General features: G+C 35.9%; 1 non-coding gene across 1 annotated transcript; it reads left to right on the forward strand.

The window, feature by feature from the left end:
* Positions 1–9,968: 9,968 nt before the first annotated feature.
* LOC145128013 (small nucleolar RNA R71) lies at positions 9,969–10,075 on the forward strand. The gene has a single exon (XR_013716616.1). It is a non-coding gene; the product is annotated as a small nucleolar RNA R71 (small nucleolar RNA).
* The last annotated feature ends 6,618 nt before the right edge of the window (positions 10,076–16,693 follow it).

Genomic DNA, 16,693 nt, shown 5'->3' on the forward strand with positions numbered 1-16,693 from the left:
TCGAAGTCCATCTTTTCTGATGTAATCTGTTAGAAAAAGTTTAATTGTGTTCTTGATGATTTTACTTGTATTCCCCCCCTTAAAACTTAAGAAGAACATGTAAATGTAGGGGTATGAACTCACCCTATGTGGTTTCAGTAGATGAAAGTAAGAGAGAGGAAGTGTTCAACCCAAGAACACTAAGAAGATGTCTTGATGATTCGAAAATCTAACACCGAATAAGATGGAATTTGTGTAAGATATCAATGATTTGAGTAGAATGGAGTGTAATAATTATATGAATGATGAAGATACTTACTAATTGAAGAAAGAAATCCCTGGAGAAAGCCTTGAAGTTCTTGAAGTTGAGAGAAAAGATGAGAGAATTTTGGAGAGTGTTCTTTGGTTGCTAAGTGTAGAATGAAAGAAGTTAATGAGAATGAGGAGAGATGACCAATTCTCCAGCTCTTAGAACGTGGGAAGAGCTGGAGATTGGGTGTAAAGGTCCACTAAGGTGACAAGGGGTAGTGGGAAAGAGTGGCTAATCATAGAGTGAGGTGGTGGTGATTTGCTTTTGCCATAAATTAAGGAAAAGCAAATATTCTCTCAATAATTAGTTCAACCACTAATTCTTTTAATATATTTTTATAAAAACCCTGGAGATTTATATATTTTGGGGCCTTAGTTTATAAAATAAAGTTTTGGGTGAAAATCCCACGTTAAAATAATAAAAAACGGAGTTAAAACGAAGTCGTAGTCGAAAAACCGGTAAAAAGGGGCCGTCTGCGAGACCTCTCGCATGGGCTGTCTGAGAGGCTTCTCATGCGAGGCTTCTGTCCTGAGAGGCTTCTAATGAGAGGCTTCGGTCCTGAGAGGCTTCTCATGAGAGGCTTCGGTCCTGAGAGGCTTCGGTCCTGAGAGGCTTCTCATGAGAGGCTTCGGTCTTGAGAGGCTTCGGTCCTTAAGGCTATTTTACCTGTTTTTACCCCGTTTCAAGCGATTTTTGACCCGGTTAAGGGTCGATATGACCCAAATGATTACAAAAAGTTAAAGTAACTTTTTGAGAGAGATTTGGGAGAGATTTCAAATAGAAAGAGATAGAGTGAAAACGATTTAGAGAGGTTTCGTTTGTGATTAATTTGAGTGTCCGGCTTCACAACGCAAGGTTCGTAAACCCCGTTAAACCGTGTTTTAGTGTCGTACACACTCCCGATGAGTGTGCAATAATGTTTTATCGTTTTGGTTCAATGTTTACTTAGGAAATTCAACACACGAACTTTCCAAATGATGTTTCTCTCATTAAGATATTGCATTGTACAGTAATTACATAGTGTAAACCCTAATATACAAGGGTTAATTGAGTCGATTGGTTTTAACTTGTTGACTTTGTTTGACTTTGACTTGACTCAATTTTTGACGGTTGTCACATCTACACATAGACCAGTTAGACATGAAGACTGATTTTTTTCATGATGATCTGAATGAGTATATCTACATGGCATAACCATAAAGTTTTCAAGCTGTTGGGAAGGAAAACAGTGTGTTCAAGTTGAAGAAAAGTTTGTATGGATTAATGCAAACTCCAAGGCAGTGGTACTAGAAGTTTGATGATTTCATAAGGAGGAATGGACATCGAAGAGTGATTTCTGATATGGTGCAGACTATACCTATCTAGTTTTAAATTGATATCCTAACTACTTATCTACTATTGCACCTATAGGCAGTGTACCTAGTCGGATTATAGTATAAATTAACCTAAAACAAGCAAAGATTTAAAATGGTTTTTATCTGATTTTACAAGTTCAGACAAACTTAAACACTTAGCTAATTGTTTAATCAATATTCTAAAAACATTTCCGTGTAGTTCGAATTCATTTCTCCTCTATGGTTAGCTACTAATTATGGATTATTAAAGTTGGTTACCAATTACTATTCAATTAGCAATTAAAGTCTAAATTTACTAATCTTCTCACCAATTCATGAACTACCTTGTATGGTCGTACGTAATAAAAACACAGAATTAGTTATTAATTATAGATGGGCTATGTAAGATTTATCTAAGCAAACATAATTATGGTCATAATTTATGTTCTCCAGCACAGCTAAATTAGTTACTTTTATCACTTATCTAAGATATGGTCGATCCTAACTCTAGTAATTTAATAGTCACTAAACTACTAGGTAACAAGTTCATGTAATTTAATGGTCACTAAGCTACACAGAACTTGAATTCAAGCAATCAAAGTCATAAATATCAATATGCTAGACAATGATAATCAAACACAAGCATAGAACCAACTATTAAAATCCATAAATTAGATAACTAAACCATAGAGTTAAAGCTTCATCTAGCTAAACGAAAGCAACTAAATTCGGTTACTCATGGCTGAAAACATAAACACAATCTCAATATAAGTTGACATGATTAAAGTAAACCAAACCAATCTGATGATGTGTTCTTCAATCTCTTGATCTCCAAGCAATTCTCATTCCAAAGAATGCTTTGTGCATTTTCTGGACTCCAAAATCGGTTCCTCAGAATACCTTTCCTCCAGAGAACTCTCAAAAACCCTCCCCAAGTCGTAAAAATGAAGGATAATTTATAGTTTTGGGAAATACGTGATTCACAACGTGAACAGGGGTTTCACGTCGTGGCTTTGATACAAATCCTTATCGGGCAAGGATTATGACTTTTAGCGTACTTATCTTCTAGAATACACACTCCACATCGTGATGTTGATGGCCATGTCGTGAGTTGGGTTTTTCGATGGAATTTTCTTCTTTTAAGCTTCCATCGTGATGTTGATGGCCAAGTTCAGAAAAACTTAACCACTTAGCTAATGATTTTAATCAATATTCTAAAAACTCTTTTGTTTAGTTTGAATGGTTAGCTACTAATTATGGATTATTAAAGTTGGTTACCGATTACTATTCAATTAGCAATTCAAGTCTAAATTTACTAATCTTTTCACCAATTCACGAACTACCTTGTATGGTCATACATAAGCAAAACACAGAATTAGTTATTAATTATAGATGGGTTATGTAAGATTTATCTAAGCAAACACAATTATGGTCATAATTTATGTTCTCCAGCACAGCTAAATTAGTTACTTTTATCACTTATCTAAGATTTGGTCGATCCTAACTATAGTAATCTAATAGTCACTAAACTACTAGGTAACAAGTTCATGTAATTTAATGGTCACTAAGCTACACAGAACTTGAATTCAAGCAATCAAAGTCATAAATATCAATATGCTAGACAATGATAATCAAACACAAGCATAGAACCAACTATTAAAATCCATAAATTAGATAACTAAACCATAGAGTTAAAGCTTCATCTAGCTAAACGAAAGCAACTAAATTCGGTTACTCATGGCTGAAAACATAAACACAATCTCAATATAAGTTGACATGATTAAAGTAAACCAAACCAATATGATGATGTGTTCTTCAATCTCTTGATCTCCAAGCAATTCTCCTTCTAAAGAATGTTTTGTGCACTTTTTGGACACCAAAATTGGTTCCTCATAATACATTTCCTCCAGAAAACTCTCAAAAAGCCTCTCCAAATCGTAAGAGTGAAGGATAATTAATACTTTTAGGAAAATACGTGATTCACGACGTGAACAGGGGTTTCACGTCGTGGCTTTGATACAAATCCTTATCAGGCAAGGATTCTGACTTCCCGCGTACTTATCTTCTAGAATACACAGTCTACGTCGTGATGTTAATGGCCACGTCGTGACTTGGGTTTTTTGTTGGAATTTTCTTTTTTTAATCTTCCATCCTACAAAGTTCCAATTCTTGTCAATTTTGGTCCCTATTCTTCAAGAGTGTTCCTTTGGACTGCAAAATACAATTTAATTCAATAAGTACCAAATATCTTTGCAAATAACCAAAATATTAAATAAAATGTACTAAGATATTGCCTAGTGTGTATAAATATTGCAATATCAAAATACCGTACACTTATCCTTTGCTTGCCCTCAAACAAAACTAATTTATTTTAAGTCAAACTCTCATCACCAATATCACATACGACAATCCATTTTGAACTCATCCATTATACCAAGACCTCAATGCGCATATTTGTGTCTGAGATTCCTAATAACCTCCCAATCCTAAATACTCACAATCCTTATGAACCTTCACCCCTTAGCTTATACGACACTCACTTCTGCAACCCTCCGAATCCATCCTCAGAAATCTTTCTTAACCTCAAGGTATTTTTGGTTAAGCTACCCAAGTATACATAATCTAGAAAAATTACAACTTTGATACCAGAATGGAGCTCTTGGAATTTCTTCACTTCATTGATATTTTCTCTTTGATTTCTTTTAATTCACAACCGTTATTGTTTGATTTTTGGTATCTTCAAATTTTTTGATTCTTCAGAATTTTGATATTTCGGTCTTTATACTTTGACAGATCCAAAATTCTTACAACTTTTTGGTAATTTCTCTCTCTTTTTTTATATATCTCACTTTTTTTGCTCAAATCCTACATGCTTAAGAAAGGGAGCTTAACTTCAACCTTTATTGGTTAGACGTATTAGTCTAAGTGCAATGACTACATAAGCTCTCCTGGATAGATTTCAGGTACAGAATGCAAAACTTATTATGCCATATAAACTACCATATTACCTTTCATATCTCATGACTTTTCACTAAGAATAGGAAGCCACAAATATACTATAACATATGTTGGCTCAATTAAACATTTGAGCTCGCATTAGATCATCCCATGCAACACTAGTAACTTTAGTTTTTATTATCACTAGATTCAATTTTTAGATTATTATTTCAAATCTATTTCTAAATTTTTAAATTTCCTAAATTTACTTTTTCTACCCCCTACCCCACATTTATTACATATAATGCCCTCATTGTATGCATAAAATAATTTCAAAGCAATAAAAGGGAGAAAAAGGAAAAGACTCCCCTGGGGTAGTAGTGGCGAGATCGATTTCAGAACGCATGTGGAAAACTTGAACACCTTGAGTATGTGATTGGCACTTGGATCTTCTGAGATACGTAATTGTTCCAGCAAAATGTGAATCCGAAACGTGCATTTTCAACAAGTGTGGTGCATAAGATCTTCAAAGCATAGCATCTCAATATGGGAAAGCATACTCCACATTGTACAGTTGGAAGAGTAAAATAAATGTCGTTTTTACTGCTCACGGCGTGGTAAGAGGAATCACGTCGTGGTGTCGTAATAAATTGTACTATGAATCATGATGGCGTCAAAGTCACGACGTGCAGATAAAGGCCATGTCGTGAAAACTGGGAGTTCTAGAAAAAAGTTTTGAAAGACTTCTTCCATGCAAGTAATGTTAATTAGACCTTCTTAATGGATTATGGCTCTTCTCAAAAATCAATATTTCTAGACTCTCTCCTCCTCTAGTCTCTTTTCGCATGATATTGACCCCATACTTATTAAAAATTATGAGCTTCGACTCATAACTCTAAATTAAACTACTTTTCTCATACAGTCTTATCTCTATTCTCTCATTTTTGTCTCGCGATATTCTACTAAATCTACAACAAAACAAACGAATTGTGGAAACAAGAAAAACAATCATCGCATAATTTGGTTACAAGCTTTTAACATACCAAATAAAAAAACTCAAAAACAAAAACAAAACACACTAAAATAATCTAATAAATAACAACTAATAAAAGGATAGAATCAATAATCATCATCTTCCTCTTGTGCTCCACTTGTCCCGACTCTAACTCCTTGCCTCGTCCATAGCTCATCCCATATCGGAATATACGGGTAATGTGGCGGCATGGTCGGCAGTCGCTCAACATTAAGGTGTGTAAATAAAACATAGATTGCTTGATTTTGATAATTAACACCCCCACGGAGATTATCCAAATAAGTACCAACCGGACTTTTGAATGGGTTGGTTGGTACCCCACCCTCAAATGGTTGAGGTGGTTGTTGTTGTCGGCCTAGTTCCCCACGAGCTCTAACATTTCTCCTTCCCGTTTACCTTGGTTTTCTTCCCTTTATGACCAATTGGTTTCTCATCATCTTCCGGGGGTATGACATATCCCCCACCAGTATTCACCACAACTCGCATAAGACTCAAAAAATGAGTCAACAAATTAGAATCTTTAAAACGTGTCAGATTCCTAATAAAGTTAGGAATCAAAATCCCATATGAGCGAGCTATGCGAGTGACCAAATGTCTACCAGTAATGGGACTACTAGGCCGAGAATTTATTTCCTTCATCCCTAAAAATCTTTCATGCATGTATGGAAGGTCACAAAAACTCCTGGCGTGATTATGCTCCAAATATAAAACAAATTCTGTGAAGGCACCTTGTCTCCATGATGTTTGTGGTTAATAGTGAAAGTGACAAGGCGATGTAAGAACCGATAGATAGGAGACTGAATTTTCCCTTCGCTAGCATCTCACAAACTATACTCGTGGTTGGAGATGGTTCTCCAAAACTGCACGTCAAGTAATCCTATAGTAAAATCTCGAACACAACCTTGTAGAAATAAGATAAAATATGGTGATTGTGTTTCTTCTTCAGTATATAGCCCCATTCTCCATGAAAATTCACGAATGCTACATTCTCTATAAACACCACCCAATTGGAATGTAAGGGCCCGGTTGTAATGTCGGGTCGGTTGTCCGTTCTTTAAAACTGACAGTTGCAAAGAATTCAACAGATAATTCTCGATAAACGGGCTCTTGAATAGAAAATAAATTGTGCCACCCGTTGCACTGGAAAGTGAAACCTTCTCCTACAAATAACTTTGAACAATATTGTTCCACTTTCGTTACCATACCAACCCCACGTAGCCATGACCAATCGACCAATGGTGTTATTGCAAACTCCTGATGGTACAACCATCCAAGCTTATTTGAATAGTTGTTTAGCATGGATTGCGAAACATTTTGTGGAAATCGGTAAATTGGATGGATACTACGAACATCAATGTGTTCTTATTCTTCCGGAATTGCACGCCTTGGTCCCATGGTACCTGAAAAAGTAACAGCAAACAAAACACCAAAACCACCAATCCATTCATCAATAAGCAGAAAAATAGAAAACTATCCGCCCAATTTTCATGTCGTGGTCACGAAGACCACGTTGTGATGTCGGTTCTTGATGAAAAATGAAGTCGTTCATTCCAATGTCAAACCGAACTCAAATTGATTTTTGGGGTTTGTGTAATTTGCTATTCTAAGGATTTTTAACACACATGCAACCATGATTCACTTGACAAAACGACTCAATTTGGGCATTAAAGCTTTAAGAACAAACCCTAAGTCAAGATGCCTAAAAAACTAGAAAATTAAAGATTAATAATCTTGGAGAACTTACCTTTGATGACGTAATGTAGAAAAGAAGCAAGAAAAACGAAGAATGCAGTTGAAATCAAAGTGTGGGGGGACCAGTTCCAATATCACCTCGTAATGTATGAACAAAAACGTTTGAATAAAGTGACTGATATGCTGACTGAATGTCGTGAGTTTTGACCACTCCACGTCATGAATTTGGACTTCACGTCCTGGACCATGACTGGGCTAATTTTTATGGGTTGTTGCAATGTTAGGCTCAAAACTTTGAATTTGAGTATTAATCTTTAGTCCATATGATCCATAAAACTAGTCTTTTTCCTTTTCATTTAATTTATGTAAAATATGATTATTATTAAAAAAATGTTGTTCATAAAAATATTTTCATTTACGAAAAGGACCCCACACTTGATTTTTACCTTTCTAAAAATCAAAATGACTATGATTATTATGTATCCTGATAAATATGAAAAAATCAAAAACGCAAAAACTAAAATAAAAATAAAAAGAAAAACACAAACAAAGTTTGGGTTGCCTCCCGAGAAGCACTTCTTTTTATTGGAGTCATGAGTCGGACTCCATGCCGCCCTACTTTGAATCGGTTGGGATTTCAATCACCATGTGCACCTTTTTCTCCTTCCATTTCTTCTTCTATGCTTGCACTCTTCTTAAATAAGCTTCCTTAGAATTCTCCTTTTTCACTTTAGAATCACCTTCTCTGTGCTTTCATTTCATCCCATTATTCTTCATAACAAGTTTAGGCCCTTCTTTTTCTTTTTGTACCTCCTTATCTTCGACATCCACCTTGTCCAAAGTTGGTTGTCTCAAGTCTTGTGTAACTTCTTCTTCTTCATCACTTGACACCAAACTTTCTTCACTTTCATCACTAACTAGAGAACTTGGAGTTTTATAAGCAAAGACTTCAAAAACCATTGCAATTGAAGCTCTAGGCTTAGTTCGCTTGACTTGTTCTATTATTTGAATTTATTTTTCCATTAATTTCTCTAACTCTTGAAGCTCGTTTACTTCACCCATAAAGAATACTTCATTTTGAGCATAGTATCTTTTGAATCCCAACTCCAAATGTCATTTCATCATCTCTCACTCGTAAGGTAATCTTGGACTTGCAAATATTGACCAAGGCTCGTGTGGTATTAAGCAAAGGTCGTCCAAGGATAATTGGGACATCTTTATCCTCTTTCATATCTAGCACTACCAAATCAATTGGAAAATAAATTTTCCAATTTTCACTAAAATGTCCTCAACTATGCCTCTAGGGTGAGTCACTGAACGATTAGCCATATAAATTGTCATTCTAGTAGCCTTTGATTCTGGAAGGTTGAGCTTTTGATAAATTAAATAAGGCATCAAATTTATACTTGCTCCAGAATCGGCTAAAGCATACGTCTTCATATTATTTCCAAATTCACATGGAACTGTAAGGCGTCCAGGATCTGCCATCGTCCTTGGTATCCCTTCCATAATAACCATAGAACTCTGCTCACTAAGGACTACCTTGGAGGTCTTTTCCAGTTTTTGGCGAGTGTCAAGCAAGTCTTGAAGAAATTTGGCATATTCGGGTACTTGTTCCAAGGATTCAATAAAATGAGTATTAAACGGAATACCCTTTACTTGCTTCATAAATTTGATATGTTCTTGCTCCAGTGGGTCAACTTTGGCTCGAGAAGGAAATGTTAAAGGAGGTTGATAAGCTTCCACATCAACAAAAATATTCTGCCTAGACTGGGCCCAATTCGTGATGATTGAATCCTCACGTCGTGAGGTCTGTAATTCAACAACATTATTGTCTTTGATTTTTATCGACTTTGGCTATGATTCAGGCTGCTTTTCCTCTTCTTCCAATGCTTCTAGGAACTTAGAAATGGTGTCTTCTTCAGTAGTGATGGCCATGACATGTGGTTGCAATTTCCTATCGGGATATATAGGAGGTAACCGCTCGTTAACCAATGTAGTTAATTACCTGAGTTGAGCTTCAATATTCTTGATGGACGCTTGATGATTTCTAAGTAAAGCTTGTTGATCTCGAATTAGAACTAGCTAATCTTTCATCGTTGCATCAGTTTCATCATGCCTCTTTTCTGACGTGGCTGTAAAGCGGGCGAGCATTGTTTCAAAGTCCTTTTTCTTTTCGGGTGTCGGTTCTTCTTTTTGATAAAAACCTCTTGCCTTTTGCTTATAATTCTCTTCTTTTTGCTTTTTGTACTCATCTTAAGGCAACCATTCCTTCTTCAGCTTCCTCCGGTCTTCATCATTTCGGTCTCCACTTGAATAAAAGACTTAATCCTTCCTATTCCCGTACTCATCAAGTTGGCAATCTTTGGTCAAATGTGGACCATTGCAATTCTCATAACCCACACGTATCGCATGTATGGATTGGTCCATCTTGTTCATTCTTCTATCCATATTACTTAACATTGCGATAACCACCGCCGCATCTTCCGATGCGCCTTTCCCGATTCCCCTTGTTCCATCATTACAAGGGTTGTGATATTCCTGTGAATGCTTCGAAAATTCTTTGATTAATTCTGTTATCTCAACGGGATTCTTCTTAGTTAAAGGTCCTTGCAAATCAAGGAGTTTCCTTGTCGTGACATTCACCCCATCATAGAAGATTGAAGCCTCTTGTTGCTCGTTTAAATCATTTTGGGGACAATTTCTGATTAACCCTTTGTATTTCTCCCAAGCTTCATACAAGGACTCTCCCATTTGTTGCTCAAATTTTGCTATGGCCTTCTTGACTTTGGAAACTTTAGATGGTGGGAAAAATTGTTGGAGGAATTCTTCATCCATCTGTGCTCAAGTGGTGAGTGAACCTGGTGAAAGTGCCTTCAACCAATCTTTAGCTGCTCCTTTAAAAGTAACCGGAAGCATTCATAGCAAGACAGTCTCTCGAGGAATATTAGGAATGTTGAAATAGTCGGCTATATCATTGACTTCATCGAGGTGCTTATATGCATCTTCATGGTATTTTCTGGGAAATGGAATATCCTTTAACACAATAAGGATATTTCCCTTAAGCTCGAAGGTAGCAGTAGCGGGAATTGTGGGTTGTACAAGTCCAGGACCGGTGTCCTCTCGTATTCTTTTTTTGTAGGCCTTCATTTTCATGTCAGCAATGTCCGTCATTTTGTCTTTTGGATCTCTTTCGGTTTTAGTACTTTTTTGTTTCGTAACCAGCTTCCTTTTCATTAGGAGTGTTCTCAATGCCTTCAAAAGTGCCTTCGTCTTTCGGGGAGTTGCTTGATTCTCCTATGTGCTTGTCCTTCTTTTTACGAAAAACTGAGTTTAGATCCATGAATGGTGATTTCTTTGGTGCGTTTGATTCTTCTTCGTTCTTGTCCTTCTTTTTATGAAAAGCTGACTCCGGATCTTCAAGTGGTGGTGTCAAATGTGTGTTTGATCCACAAGTCATATACTACTACAACAAAACAAAAATAAAAACATAAAAATGAACAAAAACTATTTAAAAATGGCTACTGAACGTTCGCCACGTCATGGTAATGATACCACCTCGTGGTGAAGCAGAACAAATCGACATAACGAAAAACTAAAAATATTAAAATCACAGATATCACGTCGTGGGGAAGGCCACCGCATCATGAAGCCGAGGTTTTGGAACAAAAATTAAATTTTGCTGAAAATTAACTTTTTGCAGTTTTTACCCCATAAAAAGGATCGATTAACCTAAAGCAATTATATTATAAACTAAAATAACGGCTCTCCAACAACGGCACCAAAAACTTGATATGGGGCAGACGATACCTATCTAGTTTTAAATTTATATCCTTACTGCTTATCTACTTTTGCACCGATAGGTAGTGTACCTAGTCAGATTATAGTATAGTAAAGTAAGTTGGGGTCAAACGCGTGGAACGGATTTAATTAACTAAAATAATTACTATAAATTAACCTAAAACAAGCAAAGATTTAAAATTGTTTTTATCTGATTTTACAAGTTCAGACAAACTTAAACACTTAGCTAATTGTTTAATCAATATTCTAAAAACATTTCCGTGTAGTTCGAATTCATTTCTCCTCTATGGTTAGCTACTAATTATGGATTATTAAAGTTGGTTACCAATTACTATTCAATTAGCAATTAAAGTCTAAATTTACTAATCTTCTCACCAATTCATGAACTACCTTGTATGGTCGTACGTAATAAAAACACAGAATTAGTTATTAATTATAGATGGGCTATGTAAGATTTATCTAAGCAAACACAATTATGGTCATAATTTATGTTCTCCAGCACAGCTAAATTAGTTACTTTTATCACTTATCTAAGATATGGTCGATCCTAACTCTAGTAATTTAATAGTCACTAAACTACTAGGTAACAAGTTCATGTAATTTAATGGTCACTAAGCTACACAGAACTTGAATTCAAGCAATCAAAGTCATAAATATCAATATGCTAGACAATGATAATCAAACACAAGCATAGAACCAACTATTAAAATCCATAAATTAGATAACTAAACCATAGAGTTAAAGCTTCATCTAGCTAAACGAAAGCAACTAAATTCGGTTACTCATGGCTGAAAACATAAACACAATCTCAATATAAGTTGACATGATTAAAGTAAACCAAACCAATCTGATGATGTGTTCTTCAATCTCTTGATCTCCAAGCAATTCTCATTCCAAAGAATGCTTTGTGCATTTTCTGGACTCCAAAATCGGTTCCTCAGAATACCTTTCCTCCAGAGAACTCTCAAAAACCCTCCCCAAGTCGTAAAAATGAAGGATAATTTATAGTTTTGGGAAATACGTGATTCACAACGTGAACAGGGGTTTCACGTCGTGGCTTTGATACAAATCCTTATCGGGCAAGGATTATGACTTTTAGCGTACTTATCTTCTAGAATACACACTCCACATCGTGATGTTGATGGCCATGTCGTGAGTTGGGTTTTTCGATGGAATTTTCTTCTTTTAAGCTTCCATCCTCCAAAGTTCCAATTCTTGTCAATGTTGGTCCCTATTCTTCAAGAGTGTTCCTTTTCACTACAAAATACAATTTAAATCCAATAAGTGACAAATATCTCTGCAAATAACCAAAATATTAAATAAAATGTACTAAAATATTGCCTAAAATGTGTATAAATATGGCAAATATCAATTGCTACGAAAATAAGTTCAAGAATTCATTGATTGTCGTCTTTCATTATGTTGATGATATGTTGGTTAATTGGAGCAACATGTTAAAAAAGCAGTTATCCAAAGAGTTCGAGATGAAGAACTTAGTTGTTGCGAAGCAAATTTTGGGGATGAGTATAGTTAGAGATATAACTTTGGGAACCTTCAAACATTCACAATAAAAGTATATCCCAAATGTTTTAGAGAAGTTCAACATGGTAGATCTGAAGATTTAGAAGTACACCTTTTGGGAATCACTTAAAACTCTCAAAAAACAATCCCCTAAATCTGAAACGAATAATAGAGAAATAGAAGTTATATATGTTTCATTAGTTTTTAGCTTGATGTGGCAATGATATGAACCATTCCAGACATTGCTCATGAAATGTAACACCCGTTCCCAATATGAGTTGTTTCTGAATGTTAAACTTTCATTGTTGGCTGCCCACGATGTGGTGGAGATTCACCACGGCGTGGCACTATTTTTATGATCGTGGAAATTAAATGGCCCACCACGACGTGGCCGAAACCCTAATTTTTGGGCTTTGGGCCCTATTTAAACTACATTATGGCCAGTGTTCCATGATCACTCAGCCTCCATCACCCTCTCAAGCTCAGAAACACTAACCCTAGCATCCATTACATTTATGAACTCATTCTTGGTATTTTTACTGATCTTTGAAGGAGAAGGAAGCCCTTCGTGTGGTAGTTACCTTGCACGCATCATCTTCGTTAACTAGCACATCTTCTGGACCTTTGTGAGTATCCAACACCTAACCTTTTCATTGCTAAGTTGCTAGATCTTTGGATTTTGTCCCTTTTCTTCATGTCTAGATGGTTTTGAGTGGTCATATCTGATAAACTTTGAAACTTTATGAATCTCCAGGCCATTTGGAGTATTTGGTGCTTTGGATCTGAAGTAGGAATGAGTTTTGGTGTCATCCATGGATTTTTGGCCATAAACCCTCATTTTGACCTAATTTGAGTTCAAGACATACATTGTGTGACAACCCGATACTTTCCAGTCAACAAAGCTGAATTCTGTTAAATAAAATTTTTAAATTTTATTTATTCTGTTAAGCCCGTGAAGGTTAGAAAATAATTTAATATAGATAAATAAAATTTATATAATCCTTTGGAGCCAAAAACACTCGAAAAATCAAGTTTCCTTCGAAAAATCAGCAAATCTCGTTCCAGCCAAGTGTTTACGACCGTAAACTCTTGAACCGCAAACCGTTTACCGCCGGGGACCCACCTCCAACCGTAAACCCAACCGGAATATATATTTTTCCCAGAGAGATTCCTCATTTTTCATCTTTTTCACCCAAAAAGTCTCTCAAATCTCTCCCAAGAACATTCATATCATCCAGATCGAATCTTCAAATCTTCAAGTTTTTTACCAAGAACACCAAGAATAGCCTTCAAATCTTCAAAGGCTGCAACCCGTTCACGGCTGCAAACCATTCACGGCCGCAAACAGTCTTGAGCCGTGAACTTTGGCTGTGGACCTTCGTTTTCTGCTTCAAACAAGTCTCGGTAACATTCCTAACCCAAAAGCAAGTGTTTTCTAACACTTAAATTAATGAAATCGCTAATTTAAATACAATGGTGTGTTAAATTATCATTAGGATACCGTAAATTCCGCGTATTCCAACTCGAGGGTCATCTTTCCTGTTTTGCTGTCGAGCTCGTACACATAATCAACTGTGAGTTCATACCCCTACAATTTTAATGTTTCTAACGTTTCAGGGGGAATACAAGCAAAACACAAAGAAATCTTGTGATTTTATATAAAGGATTTTTAACAAGATTAAAACTTATGCAAACGATACAATCTAGAGATCATTACATTTTATAAAACACTTAGATATTTTATCCCTTTTTGTAATATGTTGAGCATAAGGGAAGTTTTCAACATACAACCATAATTGCAAAGTTTTCAGTGTAATACACGAATTGAATACATAACATACATGCAAACTATAATAGGTGTAGTTTGGGATTCCACACATGGTTTTATCAATTCTAGAGTTTATACATTAACAAACATATAAACTATATAGGAATAGTTTATGGAACAATTACATTATCAATGCACGAAACACAGATACAATGCGAATAAACATATAAGCTATATTAGGTATAGTTATTGATTATACAAACAATCATTTAAATTCATAGGATTCATTTTATTCTGCACTTAATCGTTAGTATAGCATTCTATGAGTGAGCATGTTCACGTACTTACCTAAGTACTAACAAAAGTCTTGAGATTATAACCAGAGTGTTCTGATGGGAGAACGTGAGTTTTTGTATAGATCTATACGAGACTGACAATCTCGCACCGTAACTGTTAGCTATATTTAGGTCGGCAGGCCTGGGTGACAAAGTCATTTCGATTCTGATGCCTGAAGAACGTCGTTCAGGAAATTCAATGGTCAAGTATGGTTATAACAACTCATAAATTTGGTACTAAATAATACGATTAATGTATGAATGGTAAACAACTTCACTTAGTTTTATTTTAAATTAATAGAACTACTATACATACTGGAGGATTCCAGGGTTTTTATACATGTACATACTATACATACTAGTGGTAGCCAGGGTTTTCATACAGAGCACATTATACATTACTGGTGATATCCAGGGATTTCATACCATAGTTTTCATACAAAACAATATTATACAATTCCACTGGTGGTATCCAGGCATATAAACTAACACTTTCATATACAACTACAAGAACACAGTAACGAACATACACTTCGGTCTTAGGGTTTAAGACTACTTTCCTATAATAAAGAAAATATTGGATTTCTTGAGAACATGCAAACATTTTACAGATTAACAGACAGGTTTTCATTACAAAAACATACTTATGAACTCACCAGCTTTAATGTTGATACTCTTTCAAAACCGCTTGTAGTCTCAGGAAATCAGTAGACAGGTACTCCTGTAGACTTTTGAGAAGACAGAGCTTTTAGAGTCACGTCTTTTATACATTTGTTATACTTTTGCTGTATACAAACTATGTATCGAACAAATGTAAATAATCTACTTATTCAATGTAATGGTTGTGCTTACTTTGATTGTTATGATGCAATTGTTGTGATACTATACATGACGTCCTCCACCCCCGAACATTTCCGTCGTTCCGGTTTGGGGGTGTGACAGATTGGTATCAGAGCATTGTTTATAGTGAACTAAGTATATCAAACCTTACATGGTATACAACTATAAACACTAAGGGGCCAAAGTGCTCTGAACTAAAAGTATACTTTTAAAATATAAGTATTTTAAAAAAAAGTATACAAGTATACATACATATCAGAACCAGTATTACAAGAAGTACAAAACAAAAGTATTTAGATGTTGGACACTGCTGTTAAACCTGGACAGTTATGTAATCATATCTGGGATAAATATAGCCTAATCAACTGTATTTATTTGAGATACGACCAACATGTGTTTGGGAGTGATGGTGGTATTGCAGCAAGTCTAAAACTTACCAAACTCTATACAAACAAAGGAACAATAGAACATAACACGCAACCTAAAATACTATAAGAGTATTTTATCTAGAGCCAAACATGTCGTACAGATTTCATTCCAAGTGTTGCTTTTCTAGCGATTGTTTACTTATATTAGTAGGCTTCCTCTGTAAAATCACTTAATAGAACACTTTATCTATTGGGTTAAGATATATCTTGTTCCAAAATCAACTGACTCATGACAGGCATAGAGGAATTATTGTCATTTCTTCTTGAATCTTTTTAGAGAAAGGTGCATCCGAAGAAGAATTCCAACCGAAAGAACAACGATCCTCCACCGCCGCCACCTCCTCAGTTCGACCCTGATGTATTCCAAGTAGCAGTTACAGCCGCCGTGGCTGCTGCCATGTCGCAGATAAATTCTAGCGGCACTAGCGGATCGGGTAGTGGTACCCATCCCCTCAACCTCGATGGTGGCTAGGGAAACCCGAAGGAGTGTTCCTACAAAGACTTCATGAACGCAAAGCCCAAATCCTTTGACGGCAATGGAGGTGTCATTGTCGTAACCCGTTGGTTCGAGAAGATCGAATCAATCTTCGAAATCTGTGTGTGCCCCGAGGCAAGCAAGGTGAAGTTTGCCGCCTGCACCTTCATATATAGAGCATTAACCTGCTGGAACAGCCTAGTCAAATCCCTAACTCTGCCGGTGGCCAATGCCATGGGT

This window comes from Lactuca virosa, chromosome 7 (genome assembly GCF_052849685.1).
Source record: "Lactuca virosa cultivar CGN04683 chromosome 7, Lactuca_virosa_CGN04683_v6, whole genome shotgun sequence".
In the NCBI taxonomy this organism is placed as follows: Eukaryota; Viridiplantae; Streptophyta; class Magnoliopsida; order Asterales; family Asteraceae; genus Lactuca; species Lactuca virosa.